Consider the following 6,214-nt stretch of genomic DNA (forward strand, 5'->3'; position numbering starts at 1 on the left):
CCCCCCCCCGCCTCTCTCCCAGCTTGGGAAATCGGAGAGCCTTTCCCCGCCCTCCTTTACCGAGTCTCAGCTGAGGGAGGTTCTGTCTCCCGCTCAAGGCCCAGGCCCCTCCACACCTCTTCCTCAGGGCCTCTCGCTGTCCATGGGTGCCTCCCTCCGCTCCCAGTCTCCAGCCCCTCCACCGCCCGCCTGGCCTCGGAGGCTGCACGTGTCACCCGGTGAGTTTCGTTGGCCTCGTGAGTGGTTATTACGGTTCCTGCTGGTTTTCGCATTTCATGTTTGCAGAGGGGAGAGCCTTTTATCTTGTTTTAAACTTCCTTCTTTTCTTTTTGAAGATCTGTGTGATTAGTTGCGCCACATTTGATCTAACCGACGTGTTGGCCAAGATTGTAGGACAAAATCAACACAAAACCTCCCTGATCTCCCGCAAGGCGTGGTGTGGCACTGCGGGTGGTGGAAAGGACGCGGATTTGAACCCCAGCCCTCCCCGCTGTGTGACATAGGATGAGGTACTTAACCTCATCCAGCCTCAGTTTCCTCACCTGTAAAGTGACTAACATGGCGCCGTCAAATAACAAACACTCAGGCTGTTCTGTTCATGCCCCTCTCCCTCTTCCCTCTTGCCTCTCGGCTCCATTCTACACATGCTTTTAAACACACAAGCACTCACACACATACAGACACACAGATATTCACACGCACTTCCACGTGTGCAAATACGCATGTACTCACACACGCACACACACACACACTGCATACACACGCACACACACTGCACACACACTGTGCACACTCACACTCACACTGCACACACACTGCACACACACGCACGCACATACACACACGCACACACACACGCACTCACACACGCACACACACACGCACTCACACACGCACACACACACGCACTCACACACGCACACACACACGCACTCACACACGCACACACACACGCACTCACACACGCACACACACACGCACTCACACACGCACACACACACGCACTCACACACGCACACACACACGCACTCACACACGCACACACACACGCACTCACACACGCACACACACACGCACTCACACACGCACACACACACGCACTCACACACGCACACACACACGCACTCACACACGCACACACACACGCACACACACTGCACCCACACACACACACACACACGCACACACCCCCACTCACGCATGCACACATTTCCCTTAAACTCCTCTATTAAGAGGGAAAAGCTCTCCTGCTCTGAGGCATCCAGAAAGAAACACTGACATGTCATCCACCTGTTATCACAGGCCTGGGACGTAGCCAACTCAATTAAAAGGCGGGGACGGCCGACTCGGGGGCCAGAGAAACCAGTGGGGCGAGAGGAAAGGACTGATTAATTCCTCTCTCCCTGCCCCATCGCTCTATTGACCACCCACTGAACATACGTGAACCGCCACAAAGCCAATCCCGCCTTCTCAGCTCTGATCTTTATTCCGGGCGGAAGCTGAGGTCATTAGGGATACTTGTTACCCTAATTAGGCAGCTGCGCGAAGAGCCATCTAACTTGGAGGACAGGTGGGTGAGCGGCCGATGGGGTGGGTGCTGGTGTCCCTGAGACCACGCTGGTGGCCATCCATTGTGGAGTGCGCATCCTTAATCCTGGGTCGTGGCTGGTGCATCACGTGCGCCGAATAGGCAGGAACCGAAGCACCAGTGTGCTCGGAGCCCTGAGTCCCCCCAAGTCAGCCCCACGTCCCTGGCACCCGGCAGACGCCGCCCCCCACCACCTGCAACGGCCCCCACTCCCCCGGATGCTTTCTGGGCAGGGCGTCCGTTGCGGGTGTGCTGGGGAACCTCGGGCGCTGCTGAGCCCAATGCGTACTAAGTCTACAGCGTTGGGAAACCTAACTTATAGGCAGCGTCCTGGTGTCACTGCCTGAGCTGACAGCGCAGGGTTGGAGGGGCCGGAGGTGCTAGTGGCCGAGGAGAGGACAGGGAAGGGCAGTGCCTGTCCCGGCCACATCCCCTCCCCGGGGTGGCTCCTGCAGACTGCGAGGCTAACAGATGAGAGCTGGTCCCCATGGAGCTAGGCTAGGACAGAGGCCAAGGAGCAGCGGAATGCAGGTCCAGGCGAGATGCTGGACACGCCCGGGACCGAGGCAGCCAGGCACGGCCCAGCTGGGGCCGGGGTCACTGCCCTGTCCGGCCCCTCAGCACCGCCGCAGAGAGCAGCCACATGGCCCCTCTGGCGGGGGACCTGTCCCTCGAGGGCCACCAGCAGAGGCCAGGGTTTCCGTGAGGACGGAGAGAAGGGACCCAAGGAGACTCCCTGAGGGCCTGTGGGCTGTGCCTGGAGGACTTGGCCGGGAATTATCCACCCAACGAAGGTCAGAGAGGTTTCCTGAAGGACTCAGGTGGCCGGGCAGGAAACAGAAGGATCAACCAGGTGGGTGGACCATCTCCCAAAAGACTGAGAAACCCTATTTTTAAGGCCATAGTCATTCATAGTTTTAAAAAGCTACCAAGTTCTTCACCTTCTTCTCTCCTATCAAACTCCCCAAGTTCAATAAACTTCTTTAAATCGCTAAACACATTTGGGAGCCCGTGAGACACAGAGCTGAGGCAGAAGGCAACTCTCTCTCTGCCCACAGGCTCTGGGGATGCCGTGCACATGAGAAGGGCCTTCCAGGGGTCCAGCTCCACAAAACGTTAAACAGGAAGAAGCACGCACCTGGCACTGAGGTGAAACTTGACATCTTGATTTATTTTTCCCTGTAAAATGCATTTGCCGTTTCCTCTCCAAGACAATGAGGGGCTTGTGGTTACTTTAAAACCCCGTTTTGCTTCTTTTGGTGACTTCTGCGGTCCCTGGGATGCCGAACTTATTCTCTCTGAAATACGTTCTCTTTGGTAGAGCGGAGCTTTTTCTCACAGAACGAATGGGTCGGTTAAAGATGCCTTTTTTGGGTAAAATATTCATCAAGTCTTGCCTCCCAATCTCCCAGCATCTAGTTATGAACACTTGCCATCAAAAGTCTTATGGTGACAAAAGAAAGTTCCCAGGAGATGGTGAAGTAACCGACTTACACGGTGACTTTTATGTTCCCGCTCCAGTGTTTGAGCATTCCACAAAGCTTCATGTTTGTCTAAAGCAGCGGTTCTCAACCTTCCTAATGCCCTGACCCTTGAACACAGTTCCTCATGTGGTGGTGACCCCAACCATAAAATTATTTTCGTTGCTACATCATAACTGTAATTTTGCTACTGTTACGAATCGTCATGTAAATACCTGCTATGCAGGATGTATTTTCATTGTTACAAGTTGAACATAATTAAAGCATAGTGATTAATCACAAAAACAATATGTAATTATGTATGTGTTTTCCGATGGTCTTAGGCGACCCCTGTGAAAGGGTCATTCGACCCCCAAAGGGGTCGCGGCCCACAGGTTGAGAGCCGCTGGTCTAGAGAATAATATCTGGAGTTTTCTTCCTTCTCGATGACTAGTTATGCCGGGAACATACAGTGTTCGAGAACTGTTGAGTCTTGGACTAGGATCCACTGTAGAAACGAGTTTGGGATGCAGCTTAGAAGATAGTTGGTCGAGTTCCAAAAGCTCTCCATCCGATGCCAGTGCTGACAGACGGAGACAGGGCCGGCGCTTCGGGAGAAGGTGTGGCCTGTGAAGCTGGTTGAGCCAATGTCTTCAAATAAGAGCGCTGGCGGGCACCTCACTGCTAATCGACGAGAGTTATGCCCTCGAATCCTGTGGTTTCTCTGCCGGGAAGTAATGGAAACCCTTTGGTTTTTCTGTCCAAGTGATAACAAGTCTTGTTCAGAGAGACTAGTTTTACTTAAAACTTTGAGATGGTTGGGAATTTTTTCCTCGGTTGAGAAAAATGAAGTCAGCATTGAGAGATGCTTACTTGTGTCTTGACTATAAAAGGAGAGCCCTGCGTATCTTCTCAGATTCCTCTGGGGAGCTGGGATTCGCTGGAGACTAGGTAAGGAGTAGTCACCACTTCACCAATGTCTAGCTTGCTTTTAAATTACTTATTTCACGTATTAAGCAAACATTGATATATTATGTCTACTTTGTGCTAAGCATCGTTCTGTGTATTTTACATACTATATTACCTCCATTCATCTTCATGGCACTCAATAAGATTCTCCTGATAATTTCTTCTTTTCTCCCAAAGTTAAGATCACAATGAACTATTGGTATGGATAGGACTCATATTTCTACTTAAGTCTTTTTCTCCTTAAGGATTGTTCCAAGCAGCTAGAAATGAAGAAAAAATCGTGAGTTAAACTTTAAAATATGATTTGGGAATCAACATCAGTAGAGAAATTACCAAAAAAAAAAAATGTGTTCCAAAAAGTAAATATTTAACTCTGGTAGAGCTTGTAGCTTGGGAAATTGGTATATAAACAGGCTAACCTCCAGCCATATAAGCTAACCAGCATGTATTTATTGTATTAAAAAGTTAGAAACTTTTGTCACTAATGTACCATGAAATTCAATTCCCTAGATCATATACTAGAGTTAACAGAGTGTAGTTAATGGCAGTTATCACAATGCTTATTAAGCATGTAGAGAAAATATCGCCACGGAATAGAATGTGATCCTACATTACAGAAGACCGAGGTCTTAGTTTGGTCTTTCATTTCTCATGTGTCTTGAGCTGTGTCATTTATGACACCTCCCTTAATGAAACTTGAGAATTGGCCAGATGAATTTCTGAAGTCCCTCCACTCTAATTCAAGATGGTATCCCTCATTTCATGTATTAGCTTGCCCTCATCTAGCCCGTAGTCTTCAAACTGTGATTCCCAAGGATACATCATTTCAGAAATGCTTCATATCATGTGGCCCCCCTGGAGACACACAATATACAAAAAACTCAGAAAAGGCCCTGACCCAGCCTTAGTGTCCTGAGAACGTAGCTAGAACCACTGTTCTATCTAGTGAACTCTGGACAGTTTGCTCCAATGTATGAGGACAAGTGTGTTGCAGAAAGGAAACATGACCTTGGGAGGGAAAATGACCTTGACTCTTCCAACCTACCATACAACAAATGAACTTGAAATGGATCAGAGACCTCAGTGTAAAAACGTAAACAGTGAAATGTCTAAAGGTAACCATAGAAGAAAAAATCTTCTCAACCTTGGGTAGGCAAAGCTAAGAGACAAAGAACACCAACCATAAAAGACAAAAACGATAAACTGAACTTGATCTAACGTAGAACTTCTGCTCCTCAAAAGACACCATGAAGAAAATGAGAAGATGAGCCCTGCATTGAGTGGGAGTTTCCAGAGCTGCGTTTACTGAGACCACAGGCTCGGAAAGCTTTCCCTTTCCACGGGGAAAGACTACACACGCGATGCCCTCGTTTGTTTTTCCCTGACTTGGTTCCATTCCCATTTTACTGAAGATTGGCCACGGGCTCTCTACAAAGGGACAGTGGGTTTGGTTGCGAGTGACAGAAAGTCAGTTCGAAAAACAACTGGATTCCGGGCCCAGAGGACGCGTCCAGGTTCCCTCGCTCTCCACTGTCAGCTCTCCATCCCTTACTACCTGCTGCTTCCTCCAGGCGGCCAGAAGGACCGCCACCCAAGGCTCACCTTTTTCCACTTAGCAACTCGAGAGTGACAAGGCAAAACCCTTTCTCAAACTTGGCAAACAGGCCAAGAGAGATGAATGATGGATCCTGCCTGAGCCGAGTGCCTTGGTTCTCCTCTGCTGCCAGGAGAAGGAAAAACACCAATCACACACCAGGGTGACCTCCTTCCCGCCAATCGAACAGAATTTGCGTGCCTGCGGCCTCTCCCTCCCAGCGAGTGCAGCGTTGTACTGTCACCGCCCCCACTCGTCTTCACAGACCTTCACACGCATCCCCACTCGTTCCTTCAGCAAGCAGCCTGCCCCGTGTCCTGCCCGGCACTGGGTGCCAACGACACAAGATGAGACACTGCCCCTGGCCGGGCTGCTGACCTCGGGGACCGTTCTCCAGCTGATGGGACATCTGCCGTCCTGGGGCCCCCAGGAGCAGCGGTGTGGGACTGAGCCCGAGAGAAAAAACACTCACTTGCACACATTCCTTCAAGAATTTCAAAATACGCTCGCTTTCCTCTCGGCTCACAGTTATAGGGGAGCTCCCAGAGTTCCCGGAGCCCAGGTTAACTGGTCTCTCTCCCTCCGCACAGTTCTATGAACTTG

At 50.4% G+C, this 6,214-nt stretch overlaps 1 long non-coding RNA gene across 1 annotated transcript in view; it reads right to left on the reverse strand.

The window, feature by feature from the left end:
- The window catches only part of LOC107182984, a 16,608-nt gene extending 14,419 nt beyond the window's left edge, over positions 1-2,189 (reverse strand). The window contains exons 1-2 of the long non-coding RNA XR_001513762.1: positions 2,167-2,189; positions 785-792 (exon numbers count right to left, since the gene is read on the reverse strand). This is a non-coding gene — a long non-coding RNA (uncharacterized LOC107182984). The remainder of the gene's footprint in view (positions 1-784; positions 793-2,166) is intronic.
- Positions 2,190-6,214: the final 4,025 nt, after the last annotated feature.

The sequence above is a fragment of the Myotis davidii genome, unplaced genomic scaffold (genome assembly GCF_000327345.1).
Source record: "Myotis davidii unplaced genomic scaffold, ASM32734v1 scaffold217, whole genome shotgun sequence".
Lineage (NCBI taxonomy): Eukaryota > Metazoa > Chordata > Mammalia > Chiroptera > Vespertilionidae > Myotis > Myotis davidii.